This window comes from Diospyros lotus, chromosome 2 (assembly GCF_014633365.1).
Source record: "Diospyros lotus cultivar Yz01 chromosome 2, ASM1463336v1, whole genome shotgun sequence".
NCBI lineage: Eukaryota > Viridiplantae > Streptophyta > Magnoliopsida > Ericales > Ebenaceae > Diospyros > Diospyros lotus.
This window is the reverse complement of record NC_068339.1, coordinates 23,045,440-23,067,697: the sequence shown is the minus strand read 5'-3', so window position 1 is coordinate 23,067,697 and position 22,258 is coordinate 23,045,440. Positions and strand designations below refer to the sequence as shown.

The 22,258-nt window shown below is 33.4% G+C and overlaps 1 pseudogene; it reads right to left on the bottom strand.

Annotated features, from left to right (window-relative positions):
• The window catches only part of LOC127794722 (sugar transport protein 1-like), a 31,500-nt pseudogene that overhangs the window by 5,364 nt on the left and 3,878 nt on the right, over positions 1-22,258 (bottom strand).

Below are 22,258 nucleotides of genomic sequence, written 5' to 3'. Positions count from 1 at the left end.
CTGCTTTGATTGTTGTGGCGGAGTAAGGTTAGTGGAAAGATGACTGGTGGTGTTTTTCTTGAATTCTTCTTCTTTCTAGGCAAGTTCTTCTTGAACTCTCTTCTTATTTTTAGTGCAAGTTTTCTTGTTTATTTCTTGTTCTCGTGTGAGTCTCCTTATTAGTTTTCTCATTTTAGTCACTGTGAGGGATTATATATGCTTATATATATATATATATATGTCTATTATTGTATGTGTTCCCCCCCCCCCCTCTATTGTTGTGTCTTTGGATTTCTCTATTTGTTTTCTCGTGGTCTTATCGATGTCTCTTTGGGGTTTGAATCATCCCAAGTCTCCTTCGTTAATGGCATTTTATATAGTTAGAGAAAGATGAGAACCTTTGCTCGTTCTGCATTCGAATGAGTAGTGTTAAATATATATGCGTGTATATCATATCCGAATGAGCCCACTGTTCCATCCGAATGCCTTTGAAAATGTTGTAAATTCATCCAAATCACTCCAATTCATTTGAATGGCTCATAAACCCATTTGAATGCCTTAGCTTATTAAGTTATACATCCGAATATATATACCAAACCCATTTGAATGCTACACTCAATGATAACCATGTTCGTATAGATCACAATAACAACAACTTCAAGCCTAATTTAAACCTCTACTCATTCCTAATCTCTGAAAACTCAAAACACAAAAGTTGTATATATTTTTCTGGATTTCTATATCATATTGAATCACCTAAATCGGAGCTCGAACGAGAGAGTTATGCCCAAAATACCAAACATTGTCGAAACTGTATAGTCACATTCGAATGTATCGCAATAGTAGCAACTTCAAACCCAGTTTCGACCTTGATGAATCTCGAATCTCTTAAAACTTAAAACACAAAAACTTTTTAACTTTGTCTTTTCTTTCCATATAATCTTGAATCACCTCGATCAGAGCTTGGACGTGAGAGTTCTACCAGAATTATCAAACAATGTCAAAACTATCAAGAATAGTTTCATTCGAATAAGTTCCTCCCACATCCGAATGAATTTCATGTAAGCTGATCAAATTGCTCTAATTTTTCCTAATATTCGAATGCAAAATATCTCTCATTCAAATGAATTTCTCTATCATTCGAATGTGTTAGAAATTATTTGAATGTGCCATCCAATTCATGATTTATTGTAGCAGACCTGACCATACTTCATTCTTTTAGGTATATCTCCTTGTGATGATGTCCGATTTAAGATCCGTTTGATGCGTTGGAAACTAGACTTCATAGGGTTCAATTGGATATATTATTAAAATAATTTGGTTATGTTTTGAGCCCATAACAACCTGATTAATTTCTGCCAAGAAATTCATAGCTTATTGTTTTCGTATAATCTTACCACATGATATTCTTTGGCCTATAACTTTCTATTTCCATCTCCGAATTGAGATCCGTTTATTGGGATGTAAATTAGACATCTTAGGATTCGTTTTGATATATTACCCGACTTATTTGACTTCATATTGAGCTCGTAATGGCCCCTTCAATCTTGGCCAAAAATCTGGAATCTTACTGTTTTGATTTCTGCATTGTTGTTGTTTTTGTGGAATAACTTTTGGTGGATAATTCCGATTGTGAATCCGTTTGATGTTCCCAAAACTAAAGTTCTTGAACTTAAACTTAAAAATTTTGTTTGGGACAATTGATCAAATATCGAACCCGAATCAATCATTTGAAATCACCCCAAAACAAATCTAAAATTTAAGGAATCGTTGATATGAAATTCTTTTTAGGTTGCCATTCTTTCTTATGATTGAGCTATGAGCATGAATGCAGGTAGTTGTATACTAGAACCACTTAAATGAATTCTCAAAAATTATATGATGGAAAAAATAGTTATTAAATCTATAATACTCCTCAAATGGTGAATCAAGAGTTAACCTTAAAAACATCTCCCAAAATTATTTGTGTTATACTTTACATCTTCAATGTGGTAAATGTTATGGAGTAAGATATGTTGAATTATCTAATGATGGTAAAATACCCGGTATGGGTAAATGGTGTTGAAAGTATGAATATTGAGGAAACAGGAATTTAAATGCATTTGGTTGGCAAATGCATACATGATGTATACATGTTATATATATTTTGTGTACCTATTATTTTGCGCGAAGGGAAATGATACCCTGGAGCACCTAGCGTAGGACGAGGTGGCCGTAACTCGACAGGTTAGCTTCATATTTATTTGTGAGATTCTATTTACATGATGTATTTTTGCATATATTGATTGATGGCTTGAGAGCCTATGAAATTTGATATGGATATCGAAATGATGCACTTTTACATATGTTGATTGATGGCTTGAGAGCCTGTGAGATTTGATATAGATATTGAAATGATGTACTTTTGCATATGTTGATTGATGGCTTGAGAGCCTACGAAATTTGATACTGACATTGAAATTTTATGCATATGTGCATAGTGGTACATGGTGGCATGATGTATTTAAATTTGAATTGATAAATTCATAATTTATGAATTGTATACATAATTGCGAGAGTCCTTGATTACTCTTCTTGGTGTCATCGTGTTCTTAGATCCTATACATTGTTCATTATTTCTTGAACTTGCTGAGTCTTGTGGCTTACTTGATCTTCTTTGCCATTCCAGGTAAAGCAAAGATTGTTATTGGGGGCATGTCCAATAGGACTTCAGCCTAGGGTTAGTGGTGTACGGAGACGCGTCCCAACTTGAAGATTCTGATTAGCATTTTGGAGAGACTTGTAATGAAATAAGTTTTATTTTATTAATTCATACTAGAGCCTCTATTTATTTTGTATGGCTTTTGAGTCTAGACTTATGAGATATTGGAAATGTAATTAAACCTTAATTTAGTTTCTGCTACTATTAATGAAATGAGTTGTTTGTTTTAATATGGTTTGTTCAATATTATCACAGTCTATGAAGCACATAAATGGCTTGGAGGAGCCGTTACGGGGTTTCCGAACTGTTTCCCGTTTCGAAAATGCGAAGACGGCCCGAAACGGCCTTCGAAATGTTTCTGTAAATTGCGAAACGTTCTGGGGGCAGTTTCACAATTTACAGAAAATGTGGGAAACACGTTTCACACTTGAAATGCATTTCTAGCGACCACGATCGCTCACCTACAGCGAGGAAGACAATGATCACCGAGAGGCGATGCGGCGGCGATAGGTAGCGAGGTGAGATATGGAGTGTGTAGCGACGATCGAGGAGAGAGATGGTGTACGGCGGTAGGCAGCGACGAGGGTGAGAGGCGAGCGACGGTGGCAGAAACGCTTCAACTGTGAGAGATGCGAGATCGAACGCGATGGTGAGGGCAAGAGACTCATTGATGGCGAAAGAGGCGAACGACAGTGGTAGAGACGCTTCAACTATGAGAGAGGCGATATGGATGATTCACTTAGGGTCGATATGGATGCTAGGTGAGCTGAGTTGAGTTAGTATGCTGAGATAAGATGAGTTTAATGAGATGATTTTAATTATAAAAAAAAATTTGATAAATTAATTAAATTGAGATGAGTTCTAAAAGTTAATATTTGATAAATATTTGGATTGAAGTGAGTTAAGATAGCGAAATAACTTAAAAAAAATGACAAAGTTAATTATTAATATCTATAGGGCATTTTGGTTTTATGAAACCATATCAATAAAGTGAATTCCTAAAACACTTTTCATATTTTATTTAAAAAATTATAGATAAAATTTAATTACCAAGATTTAGTCTTGTAGCCTTGCAAATATAAAATATTTAATTTTAAGACTTTACTAACTTTAACCTTTGTCTAAAATTTTACCTTAAAAAAATAAAAACTAAATTACAACTACTAGTTACAATCTAATAAATTTTTATTTAAAATACATTATTTTTGTATTTGGATGTACATAACAAGAGTCACACTTCTATATGTGTGTGTATATATACAAGTTATAATAATTTTTATTTTTAAATATAAAACCAAAATTCAATTAGAATTATATTTTTTATTTCCTTCAATCGACTGTACATAAAGTTTAGTTAATTCTTTTTACTTCCCACTATCAATTGTATATAATTCAATATTTTCGATTAAAGAATACATAATTAATAAATCTATTTTATAAAAATATTTAAAAGAAGTATGAAAATAAATATATTTGTTAAAATATATTTTTTTACATATATAAACACAAAGTAAGGAAGAGTATATATATGGGGTTTTATTAGGACATATGAGCAATTAAAATTTGTTTTAGTCATTATAGAAAGAAAAAATAGAATATATGAAAAATAAAACATATTTAGAATATTTAGAGGTTTAAGGAAATAAATTTCGGATTTAATTTTTTAAAAAAATCTATTTGGTCAAATGATTTAAATATATGTATAATATATATGAATTTATATGTATCAATAAAGTATAAAATATATATAATTATATACGTGTATATATATTATATGAATACCCATGCATGCAGTCCCTTTCCATGGAAGGGACCCCAAGGGCCTGCCTTAAACACCCCTCTCTACTTAAGGGGCCAATTTGTATACAATTTCTCTCGTAGAATTGGGTTAATTATCTATGTCTATCTGTTGAAGGAGGAAGAATACATGGAAGAGATTTTAGTTTCATTCACTCTATCTCAAATTCCTAATGCAATGAAGGATATATGGAAATATAGCTGAATATTCGAAAACTAAATATAAGCACCACTTTAATCTTTCTCTTAAGTTTTTCAAGAATTAAAGATGAAAATTTTTTATCTTTAAATTTTCCTTGATATTGAGAGAAAAAATTTAGTCCCTAAAGTTTTTTTGAAAGCAAAGACAGAAATTTTTCCGTCTTTCAATTTTGCTTAATATCAAAGACAAAAACTATTGTCTTTGAAGTTTTTCAAAATCTAAGAAGGAATTTTTCATCTCTAAATTTTGCCTACTAGTAGTACCAATGGTTGTATTTCATTATTTTCTCCTTCTCTTCCTCTTCTCCTTCTTTTTCACCTGATTTGATAGTAGTACAAATGGTTGTATCTCATTATTTTCTCCTTGTCCTCCTCTTCTTATCCTTTTTCACCTATTTTTCTCACCTATGCCTCCTCCTATTCTTCCCTAGCCAGTAGCCGTTGGTCGTTGACTCCTCCTCTAGCCATTGACTACTATCTTAGACATCGACGATTCAAGTTTTTCGGTTTAAGGTAATTAAAAACTTAATGTTCTTCAATTTTAATTTCTAGATCTAGTGAGATCCAATCGTTTGATCGCTTTGATTTTTGGGTATGTTGTTCACTAGATTAAGAAGATTTTGATGATAGATTTCGATCACCATAATCCACCATAGATGGTGGTCAGCAATACCCTTCTAGAAACGAGTAGCATTTTTTAAAAAAAATTAATTTTTAGATCTATTGAGATTCGATTGTTGGATAATTATGGCTTTTGGATATGTTTGGTAATCAGAAAAAGGCCATTCCGATGATCGGTTTCAATCATCGAAATCTACCGTTGATAATGGCCAACAATATCCTTCAGAAAATGGGTAGTATTTTCTCAAAACAAAATAATAATTTCTAAATCTATTTAGATTCGACCATTTGATCAATTTGGTATTTGGTTATGTTGGTCATCAGAATCAACCATAGACGGTGGCCAACAATATTGCCCTTCCAAAAATAGATAATATTTTTTTAAAAATTAATTTTCACATCTATTGAAATCCAACTGTTGGACCATTTTGGTCTTTGGGTATGTTGGTCATCAAATCAAGACGATTCCGATGACTGGTTATGATCGTCAGAATCTGCCATGGATAGTGGCCGACGACGACTAGTAATTCTTTTCCTCCATAGTTGATTTAGAGACAATTTTTTCCGTCTCTAAATTTTTATTAGTCCATATTTTGAATTAGAGACAAAAATAAATTCCTTCTCTATATGTAAAATTTGACTGATTTTGAGATTGATTATACAATCAAATTAGAGACGCGAAATTTTTCTTTCAAATGAAGAAATTTTGTCTCTAATAGTGACAGAATAAAAATATCCATCACTAATTGTTTAGCAACCTGCCTTCTTGAAATGGACCAAATTATGTCTCTAATTCCGTCTCAAAAATATTAGAAACGAAATTTTATGAGTTTAGAGATAGATTTTTTCATCTTTAAACCTAGTTTTTTTTTTTTTTTTATAGCGTTAAGTCCTCACATAGGCTAAGTGAAAACAAACAAGTTCAAAAACAAAATCCCCATGGAAAAGCCATGCCATTGTATCTGGGAGAGTTTCCACCAAGAGGGCAGTCCGGCATTTTTTAATGATACTCTTCCCTTCGAGAGACCTTGAGGGAAGAGTATGGAGATATGCACATAAGCCTAAGCCCATTAACGAGGCCCATGAAGGCCAAGCCCAAAAAATAGGCCTACCAACAAAGGGGAAATCTTGCTCTGGGGAAGGGCTCCTGGAGACCCACTTGAATAAAGTGTTCCTACAGGACACCCTCTGGAGGCTCCAACAAAAAAAGGTAAGACCTCTCCAGGGGAAGACCAAGGTTTCCAGGAGAGTCTTTAAGTGGTACCGAGCCCACCCACAGGGCATTTTCTAATATAGAGATGTACAAATATACCTTCGTAATCTTTTCTGATAATAGTATAATAGATTATGATATAAAAGATTAGAGTTAATCTCAAAAAATTGGGAGCTGCTATCACTATCTCCCTTAGCTATAAACAGCTAAGTGATCATTTTTCCAAAGCATAAACTTCAGCCTGCTAAGAGTTCTACAACTTCATTTGGGAGTCTAACTTTGGCATCAGAATGTTTGCATAAGGAATATGCTACGCCCCCTTTTATTTATTTTTTTCAGACTTCTTAGAGTTTGAAGATGACTTTCCTCAACAATAAATACATTGTTGTGTTAGGCAATAACATAACCCAAACCCAATGACTATGAAGCCTAATTAATCATATTTCTGTCTACCCTCTCACCAATGGTTGTATTAAAATCCATTTTTGGATCAATTCTTGCTCATGATTTTATCGTTCCTCTCATTTTAATAAGCCGGCGGCGGAGGCCATATGGAAATGTCCGGAAATTCACAATGCAATTTTGGCTGCTTGTATGTTGTTCTCATTCATGGTCATGGAATGTTTACTATAAATAGCGGAACATGGAAATCAGGACGCCACAGCCCAGAAGAGAAACAGATCGATCTCCAACTTCTGTGAGCAAGAAGAAGAACACACGCATATATATATATATATATATAGAGAGAGAGAGAGAGAGAGAGAGAGAGAGAAATATGGCCAAGACAAACTACAAAACAACCAATGCAGTGAGCATGGCTTTGGTGCTCTCTCTTTTTCTCATTATCGCCATGTCTGAGGCCAGATCATTCCTTGGGAGTAAGTCTTCTACCATCCTATCGCTACCCATTTCGATTCAATTAATAATGGTCGCAGCAAAAGCCCACTATATATATATATGCATGTTTTCTCATCTTTATTAGCCATGCAAGAATGTTAAAAGATTAAAATCAGATTAGTTTAAGTTTGAGTTTGACTCATTTGGAATTTGAGTTTGAAATTTATATTTTTTTTGTTTTCTTTAGTCAAAATTTAAGTTTTAAATTTTAATTTTTATCTCATTATTATGTTTATCCTTAATTACCTTTGTCTTGAAATACTCTTTACATTAGTCATAGAATATTATTCAAATTAACATGTATAAAATTTGTGTTTCTTCTAACATCGAAACTTATAAGTTTCTAATCCAACTTTACAAATCAAATAAAAATTATTGAACTCTTGAAAAAATGATAAATTCTCTTTTATGAATTTTTTTAAAAAAAAAAAAAAAAGAAAGACCGCTACGCCAAACAAACTCCCTCTAAAAGGGAAAGTGTTGACTTTTAAGATTTTTAAAATTAAATAGCAGCTAACTGGAGTGGTATGTTTCTTGCGTGTTGCATTTACAGTTCCAATCCATGCAAAGCCAACGCCGATATGTGATTCTGTCACCGGCGTGAAGGACGGTGACACTTGCTTTGACGTTGCTCATTCATTCAATATAAGCCTAAATTTCTTCGACTTCATCAATCCAAATCTCAATTGCAACGCTCTCTTTGTTGGGCAATGGCTCTGTGTCAATGGCACAGCTGACTAATTAATTATATAAATTGCAAGACTTATTAGTCATCGCTCTCCCTGTCGATGATGGATCTAGCTAGCTCGGCTATGATGAATAAGAGTTCAGAAGAACCCCAAGTTTCTCTTGGTTTGATGAATCAGTAGCGACGCTTTCTATTCTTTGGATGTTTGCCCGTGCATGTCATCAACAGTTTGTTTGAAATTTGAATAATTGAAATGTATTCATTGTTTTTGGTTAAATTCACTCTCTTAATTTATTTGTCAACTATGGTTGGTGTCTGTCGTAAATGTTGCAAACCATATATGATTTTTTTAAGGGTAAAGTGATAAATTTAGAAATTATTGAGCACTTAAGTACAGAACGAGTGAGTTGTAAATAACCCAGCCCCAACCATGAGTTAGGCCTCAAAAAGGCTTGTCACTAAAGCAGCAAGCCATCACCCTCGCCGCACAAATGCTATACAAGGAATTATCGACAATTTCCTCTTAGGCTTCAAGAACATATGAGTTCCTTCATTCTTGAACTCCACTTAATTAACATACTGAATGACCCTACCAAACACGAATGTTCAAACGCCTGGCATCCCTATTTCTAATGTTTAGAGAGATACGGATACTGAAAACACACAAAGGTAAGAGAAAGAAGATTTACCTCTTTTACCAAAATTGAGAACACTAACAAGTGGGAGACCGTGCAAAGCGGTAATTCCAAGAAGATTAAAGTACATATAGAAAGAGTTTAAGCAATGGGAGACAGTGAGAACAGATGGAACTCTGGAGAAGAGTTTTGTCGCTTCAAGTCAAAAGTTGGAGAGTTCCACATAATGTAAGTCACAATTAATTCCACCCCAGCCATTAGTCACTCTTCATTTAAATTTGTCATTAAGATTTTTAATTTGATCATAATTATAATTTTGAATTTGACAGTAATTAAAATATTATTAAATTTAATTTTAATTGAGATGACGTAGACATACCGTGCTATGGACAAAAAAAAAAAAAAAATGATTCTGAGCAGCGTTTGGATGAAGTGACAGTTATTAGGCTGATTTGGACACGAAAAGTGAATTTGAGTCTGTTTTGATTATCCAAAACACCAAACAAACTGGAGGGCCCACGACTCCAAAACTCACAACCAAAGCCCAACGGTGTTTTGATTGATATTCCCCCATTTATAATTTTATATGTCTAAGAGTTTCTTATCAATGTTTTTTCTATTTATCTTAATATATTTTACTAAATATTTATCTTATTTCATTCATCTTAATTGAACAAATAATTTCATATCTCTTTTTTATATTTTTACTCTATATATATGTTCCATACCGATCTTAATATTTCCATCTCCCTCGCAGCCATATCCATATTTGGTGCTCTAATGCTCAGATTGTGTCATAGTGTTTGACATAAAAATTGTTATAGTTATTTTTTGGACCGCTTCTTGTGGGCTGGGTTCGATCTAACGGGTCGGCTCAATCTTCTCAAACTCGATAAGCCAAGGTCGAGCTCATAAGAATAAGACCACACATCGCTGAGACTCAAGCTCAAACCACAAAACCAAGCGAGCTCCCATTGATATTTCCAAGTTCGTTGGCCTAACCAAGCGACCTCTCAGCAATGCTCTCAACTCGCTGACTTAACTATTCAGCTCGCATAGCAAGAAATGAGGGTTTCGTCGATACTATGCCGCCACCTGGATACCTCTACCAGTGTTGGAAACTCAATCCCATCACCTACCTGCAAATGCACGACACATGCAGAGAGGAAGACATCTCCTCCTCTTATATGAGCCAGCTCTAGGGAGAGAATGGTATGTTTTTCCTCTGACCTACTGATACACGATCTTCTCCTTACTTTCTTACTTACTTGAGCGTCGGAGTGCTTGCAAAGGCAGGCCGGCCGATTATTGACTGAACCACTTCAAATCCCTTGGTATGCTTATTCTTCTTTCTTTTCGTATTCATTAACTCAGTCCAGACAAACGAATCACGATCTCAAACTTGCAATTGGGATTATTTTTCATCTCAAATTTGAAACAAATATTTTCTTATCTCAAATTTGAGACATATATAATTTCTCTTAAAATTCGTCCAAAATTTGAGACAAATGTTTTTCCATTTCAACATCCATCTAAAAATCCATCTCAAATCTAAGACAAAAAGAATTTTTCTTAAATTTGTGATGGATAACTTTTTATTCAAAATCTATCCCAAATTTGAAATAGACATTTTCTTATCTCAAAATGTAAAGGATTTATTTATTTTTTTTTATCAAAATCTATCTCCAAACTAAGATGGAGATAATTTGTCTCAAATTTGTGAAGAATATTTTTTCTTTCTCAAATTTAAGAAGAATACTTTTCCATCTTAGGATCTATTCTCGAATTTGGGACAAATATTTTTTTGTCTTAAAATTAGTATTAAATCTGAGATAGATATATTTACATCTCAAAATTCATCTCAAGTCCATCTTGAAATGATTGTTTTTTTATATTGAAAATTGACAATTATTGGCCTACTTAATCTGACAAAAATAATTCTTTTAATTAGTCTCATTTTTATATATCTATATAGTGCAATAGTAGAAATTGTAAAAACTAACTACATCTTAAATAGAAAATTCGTTTTTAATCATTTTTTTTGAAAAAAATATATTTTTATCCCATAAACAAACTAATTACACTCTATAACAACTTTTTCTAGTGCAATTTCATTAGACAGTTAAACCTGATTTCAGTTTCAATTTTTTACACAATTTTCATTTCAGATTTATCTTAATATGTTCTACACAACCACAATCAAAATTGACATCCAAAGTGACTATAGACTGTAATTAGTTTATTGAAGGGATAAAAATAACTTTTTTCTATAAAATAATTAAAAACGATTATATCCATTTGTTTTTAGTTAATAGCCTTGTTGCAATGTTCATAGCCTAAAACTCTACCAAGAGTGCAACAACCTTCTTGGGTCATTTTTATCCCCTATTTGGGACTTTATGTTGTATCATATTGTTTTATATATGAAAAAATGTGTTTGATGAAAAACTTATCTTAGAATAAAAAAAATTTATGTGAATCTCATATTTTGAAATAAAATTTTTATATTTCGAAACATACATGAATAATGTTTTGCGCAAATGTTCAAATGTTTGAAAAACTCAAATTTCATGCATCATGTTTAGAAACTTAGTTTTCATGTTTCGAAACATCATTCTGCCATGTTTCTATACACGTTTTGAAATATCTTTTGATTAGGTTTCAATGATTGTTAATATTGCATGCTATATTTCAAAACCTGATTGAGATTTAAGCATATGTTTCGAAACCTATATAGTATATATGTTTCAAAACCTCTGTCATTTCTATCAATAGAGTATTTAAAATTTGAGTTGCATATGTTATGAAATATGTTTCCAAACCTTCATATCATGTTTCGAAACATCTATCTCTAACAGCAAAATATTTGAAAAACCGACATGCTTTTGCCTTTTAATTCAAAAATTGTTTTAAAGGTTACTTTTGATTTAATCTCCATACTTGGTTGTTTCAATTTCAAAATTTTGAAAGTAAAGAATAAAACAAAATCATGTGAAGCATAAAACTTTGTCTCTTACTCATTCTGTCTCTAAGTGCATAACCAGTTGTAAAGGCTAGATGTTTCTAAACAGTCAAGTATAAAACTTTGTCTCCTACTCATTCTATTTCTAAGTGCATAACTAGCTGTAAATGCTGGATGTTTAGAAACATGTGATGTATGTTTCGAAACCTTAGTGTAAAAGTGTGTTGTTTCGAAACCAATAAAGTGTGTTTCGAAGCCTATTTTAACATCTTGTCTCTAACGATTATAATTAGCCAAAATTCTATTTCTTGGTATATATATCAGTTCTTTGAAAACAAGAACCACTGCTCACAAGCATACATACGAGAACACATATACAAGAGACATTGATACATACACAAGCACAAGTGAACGAAATCCTTTTTGACAAGCTCTCAAAAAAGATCCATTCAATCAATCCTTGAAGTGCATTGTGATGTGATAAACCAATCAATCATTGAGTTAAACCATAAAAACCCATCGTGTACAAGGTTTTAGGATGAACCGTGATAAAACCTTTGTTGTGGTTGATCACTAGTGAAAGTGATTGTGTTTGAAAATCCTTCAAGTGGGTAAGCTTAAAAGTAGTGGACCAAGTGGAGTGTCAAACCATTATAAATCTCGTGTGCATTTACTTTACGATTTTACCTGCCTATTCTCATTGTTCATGCTTTCAAAAGAAACATTTTTAAAAGGTAAAAGTTTCAAAATAAGCAAAATAGAGGACAAAGTTACAAAACATACTTAATAGAAATATTGATTTCGAAACATACTCATTTATATTTCGAAACATACTTAACAGAAATGTTGATTTTGAAATAAACGCCTTGATATTTCGAAACATAATATTCTACAATCAATAGATCTTTAAACTATCGAAAAAATTACCCTAATCCTAATTCACCCCCTCTTGGGATATATTTGCCTTTGAAACTAACACTTTAGATTTAGAGCTATTCATACTTTAGGTACCCCTTAGGGCAGTTGTCCAAAATCTTTAGACTACAACTCCGATTGCAAATTGGTGTAGAAGGTTTATGCTCGTTGAAGCTATCGTGACTGCAGATATCAATCTATTTGATGTGTTGTTGAATGAACGATTGCAAATGAGCTAATTCTGGAGTGAGTTCTATGTTGCATTTTCTTCTTTGCGTATATATCTAGTTGGTTGTGGGTAGTTTCTGGCTATGTTATCTCTATTTCATATTCTGTTGAATCCATTGGTTGTAGCCTCTTAGGATTAGTTGTCATAAAGCCTCCAACTATAGGCGGCCAGACTTTCGCCATTTTACCTACCATAAAAGAAATAAAAATCCTAATCGAATATTAAGCTTGCACTAAAAGTAGTTCCCTGCAAGAACATGACCATTTGATTACTCTTGGATAAAAAATTAAGTATCCGACGCTTATAAAAGCAAAGTGACTGAATGTTCAAGAGAGTTCACTTCTGAATTTCTATTATTATTTATAGAGCCGGCGACCATTATAATCTCCGATAGTAAACAATGCATTTTCGTCCCCTGCATTGGTCTCATTCATGGAAGAGTCGGTATAAATAGATCCAGGATATGGTGAGAAGCCACAATCTCGAAGAGAAAAAGAGCTCCGCTTTCTGTGAGCAAGAAGAAGAACACATTGAAACATGGCCAAGAAGACGAGCAACAAAGTTCTGATGGGGATGGCCCTATTAATCTCTCTTCTTCTTGCTATCGCCATGGCCGAGGGCAGATCAGTCCTGGGTCAAAATCCGACGCCGACTTGTGCTTCAGTTGTGGGCGTGAAGAGCGGAGACACCTGTGATCAGATTGCCAAAGCTTTCAATTTGAGCCTTCAATTCTTTCAATCCATCAACCCAAATCTCAACTGTGATGCTCTCTTCGAAGGTCAATGGCTTTGCATCGATGGCTCAGCTTAAAGCTTGCAATGAACGGCTATCACAATTTCCAGATTTTTTTTTTTTTTTTTTGACCTCTGACCATGAATAAGGAAAAGAACATACAGTTCTCTCCATGTTTCTCTGTTTTTTTTTCCCTCCCTGTTTGGCTAAAATGACTTGATGCATCCATAGCCTATTAATCACTGTTCTTGATGTTCTTTGAATTTCCTTAATATATAGTTGACTTGGATAATGATTGCAAAGTTTTCTCAAATTTATTGCCAAATTATATTCACTAACAATTTTAGGATTTTGCAACGTATCAAGATTTATGGAGTTTCCATGCAATGACAAAATTGTAAGGGTCTAAGTGTAATTTATCCTTAAAATAATATGTCAATAAAAAACACACACATATATATATACTATAAATATGATGAGTTACTACAATAGATTAATTTCCTTTTTTTTTCTAGGAAAAGCATATAAATATTAGTACAAAAATTCTATGTTTATGGTTAAGATTAAATCATACATAATAAAAAATTGATAAAAAATTTATGTTATTTCATTTCAACAAACTTACCCTTTACCACCCTAAAATTTGGATGATTCACTTAGGGCCGATATGGATGCTAGGTGAGCTGAGTTAAGTTACTGTGCTGAGATAAGATGAGTTTAATGAGGTGATTTTGATTATAAAAAAAATATTTGATAAATTAACCAAGTTGAGATGGGTTCTAAAAGTTAATATTTGGTAAATATTTGGATTGAAGTGAGTTAATATATAGCAAAATGAGTTAAAAAAATGACAAAGTTAATTATTAATATCTATAGGGCATTTTTGGTTTTATGAAACCATGTCAATAAACTGAATTCCTAAAACACTTTTCATATTTTATTTAAAAAATTATAGATAAAACTTAATTACCAAGATTTAGTCTCGTAGCCTTGCAAAAATATAAAATATTTAATTTTAAGACTTTACTAACTTTAACCTTTGTCTAAAATTTTACCTTAAAAAATATAAAAACTAAATTACAACTACTAGTTACAATCTAATAAATTTTTTATTTAAAATACATTATTTTTGTATTTGGATGTACATAACAAGAGTCACACTTCTATATGTGTGTGTATATATATAAGTTATAATAATTTTTATTTTTAAATATAAAACCAAAATTCAATTAGAATTATATTTTTTATTTCCTTCAATCGACTGTACATAAAGTTTAGTTAATTCTTTTTACTACCCACTATCAATTGTATATAATTCAATATTTTTTATTAACTAATATATAATTAATAAATCTATTTTACAAAAATATTTAAAAGAAGTATGAAAATAAATATATTTGTTAAAATATATTTTTTACATATATAAACACAAAGTAAGGAAGAGTATATACGGGGTTTTATTAGGACATATGAGCAATTAAAATTTTTTTTAGTCATTATAGAAACACAAAATAGAATATATGAAAAATAAAACATATTTAGAATATTTAGAGGTTTAAGGAAATAAATTTCGGATTTAATTTTTAAAAAAAATCGATTTGGTCAAATGATTTAAATATATGTATAATATATATGAATTTATATGTATCAATAAAGTATAAAATATATATAATTATATATGTGTATATATATTATATGAATACCCATGCATGCAGTCCCTTTCCATGGAAGGGACCCCAAGGGCCTGCCTTAAACACCCCTCTCTACTTAAGGGGCCAATTTGTATACAATTTCTCTCGTAGAATTGGGTTAATTATCTATGTCTATCTGTTGAAGGAGGAAGAATACATGGAAGAGATTTTAGTTTCATTCACTCTATCTCAAATTCCTAATACAATGAAGGATATATGGAAATATAGCTGAATATTCGAAAACTAAATATATGCAACACTTTAATCTTTCTCTTAAGTTTTTCAAGAATCAAAGATGAAAATTTGTCTTTAAATTTTGCTTGATATCTAAGAGAAAAAATTTAGTCCCTGAAATTTTATCTAAAGCAAAGACAAAAAAATTTCCGTCTTTCAATTTTGCTTGATATCAGAGAGACGAAAACTATTGTCTTGGAAGTTTTTCAAAATCTAAAAAAGAATTTTTTGTCTCTAAATTTTGCCTGATAGTAGTACCAATGGTTGTCTCTCATTATTTTCTCCTCCTCCTCCTCCTCCTCCTCTTCTCATCCTTTTTCACCTGATTTGATAATAGTACCAATGGTTGTATCTCATTATTTTCTCCTTGTCCTCCTCTTCTCATCCTTTTTCACCCATTTTTCTCACCTATGCCTCCTTCTATTCTTCCCTAGCCAGTAGCCGTTGGTCATTGACTCCTCCTCTAGCCATTCACTACTATCTCAGACATTGACGACTCAAGTTTTTTCGATTTAAGGTAATTAAAAACTTAATGTTCTTCAATTTTAATTTCTAGATCTAGTGAGATCCAACCATTTGATCGCTTTGATTTTTGGGTATGTTGGTCACTAGATTAAGAAGATTTTGACGATAGATTCCGATCACCATAATCCACCATAGATGGTGGTCGGTAATACCCTTCTAGAAACGAGTAGTATTTTTTTAAAAAATTAATTTTTAGATCTATTGAGATTCGACTGTTGGATAATTTTGGCTTTTGGATATGTTGGTAATCAGACAAAGGCCATTCCAATAATCGGTTTCAATCATCGGAATCTACCATGGATAGTGGCCAACAATATCCTTCAAAAAATGGGTAGTATTTTCTAAAAAAAAAAATTATAATTTCTAGATCAATTTAGATTCGACCATTGGATCAATTTGGTATTTGGTTATGTTGGTCGTCAGAATCAACCATAGACGGTGGCCAACAATATTGCCCTTCCAAAAACAAATAATATTTTTTAAAAAATTAATTTTCACATCTATTGAAATCCAACTATTGGACCATTTTGGTCTTTGGGTATGTTGGTCATCAAATCAAGACGATTCCGATGACTGGTCATGATCGTCAGAATCTACCATGGATGTTGGCCGACAACGACCATTTTGAGATTGATTATACAATCAAATTAGAGACGTGAAATTTTTTTTTTTCAAATGAAGAAATTTTGTCTCTAATAGTGACAAAATAAAAATATCCATCACTAATTGTTTAGCAACATGCCTTTTTGAAATGAACCAAATTATGTCTCTAATTCCGTCTCAAAAATATTAGAGACGAAATTTTACGAGTTTAGGGAAAGATTTTTTCATCTTTAAACCACTCGAATAAAGTGTTCCTACAAGACACCATCGGGAGGCTCCAACAAAAAAAGGTGAGACCTCTCCAGGGGAAGACCGAGGTTTTCAGGAGAGTCTTTAAGGGGTCCCAAAAACCCACCCACAGGGCATTTTCTAATCTAGAGATGTACAAATATACCTTCGTAATCTTTTCTCATAGTAGTGTAATAGATTAGGATAAAAAAGATTAGAGTTAATCTCAAAAAATTGGGAGCTGCTATCACTCTCTCCCTTAACTCAGCTATAAACAGCTAAGTGCTCATTTTTCCAAAGCATAAACTTCAGCTTGCAAAGAGTTCTACAACTTCGTTTGGGAATCTAACTTTGGCATCAGAATGTTTGCACCCCCTCTAATTTATTATTTTTTTTTTTCAGACTTCTTGGAGTTTTAAGATGACTTTCCTAAACAATAAATACATTTTGTGTTAGGCAATAACATATATAACCCGAACCCAATGACTATGAAGCCTAATTAATCATATTTTTGTCAACCCTCTCACCAATGGTTGTATTAAAATCCATTTTTGGATCAATTCTTCCTCATTATTTTATCGTTCGGTTCATTTTAATAAGCCGGCGGCAGCGTCCATATGGAAATGTCCGGAAATTCACAATGCAATTTTGGCTGCTTGTATGTTGTTCTCATTCAAGGTCATTGAATGTTTACTATAAATAGCGGAACATGGAAATAAGGACGCCACAGCCCAGAAGAGAAACAAATCGATCTTCAACTTCTGTGAGCAAGAAGAAGAACACACGCACATATATATAGAGAGAGAGAGAGAGAGAAAAATGGCCAAGACAAACTACAAAACTACCAATGCAGTGAGCATGGCTTTGGTGCTCTCTCTTTTTCTCATTATCGCCGTGTCTGAGGCCAGATCATTCCTTGGCAGTAAGTCTTCTACCATCCTATCGCTGCCCATTTCGATTCAATTAATAATGGTCGCAGCAAAAGCCCACTATATATATATGCATGTTTTCTCATCTTTATTAGCCATGCAAGAATGTTAAAGATTAAAATCAGATTAGTTTAAGTTTGAGTTTGATTCATTTGGAATTTGAGTTTGAAATTTATTTATTTTTTTTGTTTTCTTTAGTCAAAATTTAAGTTTTAAATTTTAATTTTTATCTCATTATTATGTTTTTCCTTACCTTTGTCTTGAAATACTCTTTATATTAGTCATAGAATATTATTCAAATCAATATGTACAAAATTTGTGTTTCTTCTAACCTCGAAACTTATAAGTTTCTAATCCAACTTTACAAAACAAATAAAAATTATTGAACTCTTGAAGAAATGATATATTCTCTTTTATGAATTTTTTGAAAAAAAAGACTACTATGCCAAACAAACGCCCTCTGAAAGGGAAAGTGTCTTTTAAGATTTTTAAAGTTAAATAGCAGCTAACTGGAGTCGTATGTTTCTCGCGTGTTGCATTTACAGCTCCAGTCCCTGCAAAGGGAACGCCGATATGTGATTCTGTCACCGACGTGAAGGACGGTGACACTTGCTTTGACGTTGCTCATTCATTCAATATAAGCCTAAATTTCTTCGACTTCATCAATCCAAATCTCAATTGCAGCGCTCTCTTTGTTGGGCAATGGCTCTGTGTCAATGGCACAGCTGCCTAATTAATTATATAAATTTCAAGACTTATTAGTCATCGCTCTCCCTGTCGATGATGAATCTAGCTAGCTCGGCTATGATGAATAAGAGTTCAGAAGAACCCCAAGTTTCTCTTGGTTTGATGAATCAGTAGCGAGGCTTTCTATTCTTTGGATGTTTGCCCGTGCATGTTAACAGTTTGTTTGAAATTTGAATAATTGATATGTATTCATTGTTTTTGGTTAAATTTACTCTCTTAATCAATTTGTCAAATAAGGTTGGTGTCTGTCGTAAAGGTTGCAAACCATATATGATTTTTTTATGGGTAAAGTGATAAATTTGGAAATTATTGAGCACTCAAGTACAGAATGAGTGAGCTGTAATAACCCAGCCTCAACCGTGAAGTTAGGCCTCAAAAGGGCCTGTCATTAAAGCAGCAAGTTCTCACTCTCGTTGCACCAGTGTTATACAAGGAATTATCGACAATGTCCCCTTAGGCTTCAAGAACATATAAGTTCCTTCATTCTTGAACTCCACTTAATTAACATACTGAATGACCCCACTAAACACTACTTTGTGAAAGTAACAAAGCCACTCACAGAAGCCGAACAAGCAACCACGCAACTAAATTGACGGAAGCATCACATTCATCACGTGATACAATTCTTGCATTAATCAATAGTATGGACAAAAACCAAAAAATTGAAAATGAACAGATTACAGCCAAGATCATCATCCTCATGGATCCATGCATTACTTCAGCAAGGATATGATCCAATTCATTCATTCACATTTCACACAGACTTATAAGCTTTGTTAGATCTTATGTGTGTGTTGTTGTTAATGGTGCAAAGGTAATGTGTTTGGAGAGTAAGGAAGACTGAGATATCAGTTACTAAAGTTGGAATTCATTCATCCATATATAAGCTACTTGGTACATATATTTATGGTAGTTGCTAAGGTAATTCTAGAATTTTCTTTACTACATTAATTGAATATACTAGTTCTAGATTTATCTAGTTAATTTGACTATCTTAGTCTAGTTATAATTAGAATTATCTAGAATTACAAATAACTTAACTTAGCAGCTTTACTCTAGAAGCTTTGACAAAAAAATCTGGATTTTGCTAGAACAGACTCATGACTTCATCTCCCTTGGACTTGCCCATTTCAAGGGCTGCAGCATTACCAGGATACTCAACTCCACCCATGAACCTGGACCAGAACCAGTGCTTCTTCCACACAACCGCCATCTTCTCGATGGGGATATTCTTCGTCTCGGGGAAGAAGAAGAAGACCAAGGCAGTCATCAGCACGACGAAGAAGGCGAAGAAGATGAACAGTCCAAACTTCAAGTGGCAGAGCATTGTGAGGAAGACTTGGGCCACGGCGAAGGTGAAAACCATGTTGACGGAAACATTGACGCTCTGGGCGGCGGAGCGGATTTCTGCGGGAAGATTTCACTGGGCACCAGCCAGCCCAGAGGCCCCCATCACCAGGCAAAGCCCGCGACGTATATGCATATGAACAGCACCACAGCTATGGCGTACCACTTGGGGAGGTCGCCGGGCTCCCTATCTACTCCAAACTTTGCTGCAATGCAGATCGAACTACCATCTGTCCATAGATTAAGCAATTTACCGAATTAATCGCCTATACATATGACGACAGTTTTGGGAATACTTACCACTGTGGAATAATAAAAATGGAAGGGTCAAGGATACCTGAATCACCTATAGATATTATATATGCCAAGATATATACCTTCTTTGCAAGTCTTAAATAACTTACTCCGAATTCCATTTGATTGTGAATAGGAGATATGATAGGTATACAAACTAGACCTTAATGCTATTAAAGTTGTCGATTATAAATAAGTTTTTATAATATAGTTGTTAATTGATTTCCCTTCATTAAGAGATGATATAGTCAGCTTATTAAGATTGTGTGTTTAGAGTACCTCTATACTATGAGAATATTTAGAGAATTAGGAGAATTTTCAATTGGATAATGATTTTTTTTTCCCTCCAGTAGGTTTATCTTCCCCTTTTGCACCTCAATGCTCTTTATTGTAATGAAATAATGAGGGGCAGAAGATAAATTTTACCTTTCTAATTATTACCTATTTTACCTTATTGAAAGATCTGTAATTTTGTTTATACAAAGCATAGACTACTGTAGGATTGTGAATATAAGTACATCGAGGGTCTTGAGATTAAATTTATGGGTTCTCTTTTTTTATTAATTTTAGTGTAAAAACTGAATTAAACCGAAATATGAGTGAACCTTTGCATTTAAAGGCATTATTAAACTGACCTGGGAGAGGAACATTTGAGTACCAGTACCCTCAAGAAACAGGAACGTCCTTCCCCACTTATCCACGCCTTAAATAGAAACCGTGGTGGCAACAACATTGACGCCGCCAGTGATCACCGCCGACATGAGAGAAGCGTCGCTCTTGAAACCGATTGTCTTGAACAGAACCGGCGCGTAGAACATAATGACATTGATCCCAGTAAGCTGCGGCCTGTTCCGCAGTGGATGCTCCACTTGCCTGGACACCCGGCTTGCAGTGACCAGGTCGTCAAACTCGTCGTCGACGCCGTCGATGCCCCGAATCTTCCGGAGCATCTCCTTGGCTTGCTCCGGCTGGTTGCGCTCGATCATGGAGTTGGGGGTCTCCAGGAGGAAAAGGGAGCCGACAGTGATGATCAGAGCAGGGACCATGGCGCCGCCCAGGCTCAGCCGCCAGCCCAAGCTGCCGTCGATCTTGGCGAAGAAGTAGTTGACGACGTTGGCAACCAGAATGCCGATTGTGATAGATAATTGGAAGCCGATGTTGAGTGCTCCTCTGTACCAGTAAGGCGCCATCTCCGAGAGCTATAGCGGCACGGACTGCAGAGAATCACAAAGTTATGTACGAAGAACATTGCTCGTCGTTGATGATGATAGTATTTAGCTAGAAGAGAAAATATTTTTTAATTTATATAAAAAAATAAAAATTAACTCCTCTAAATGAAATTTTTCATAAAAAAAATTGATCAAAATATGTTTTAATTGTTGTATCATAGAATTCAATTCTATGAAAAACATAATGTGTCAAATAATAAAGATAAAATTTAATTTTTTGGATGTGACATTTTCTATGAAATTTTCATATTAACCAACAGGCCAACTTCAAAATTATGTATACACATTGGCAAAGCACATTGCTTACTATAAACTTTGTTGAAATCAAATCACACTTTAGAAAAAAAAAAAACTAGAAAGAATCTCAATTTTCCATCCAATAATTTGGTTAATCATCTCAATTTTCTATCCAAAATCTCTACTATCACTGATGAGGTAGTTTAAGTGACATATCGTGTTGACTTTCTCAGAAAGCTCTTAGATTCGAGGCTCTTCCTGAATAGTCTCGTTACCCATCATGTGAAATTTAAGGTCTAAAAATAAAGTTTATTTTTGATTTGGATGAGATGGGTTTAGCATTTTATGAGAGGTGGAAGGAGATTGATGCAACAAAAATTTGAAGAGAAGTGGTTTTAGGTAATTTTTATGGCATTTTCGTAAATTTTTCCAAATTTAAAGTGTGCGATTCGAGTGATTTCAAAGACTAATTTCAATGGAATCAGATTGAGGATTCAAACTCACAAGCTTTGCTAGTGAATTTTGTGTTTTTCGAGCAAATTCCTTTGTTTAGATCTCGAAATTAGCGTTTGTACTATTTTAGGAAATAATTGATTTGATAATAACTTCCATTAGGAAGCGAAT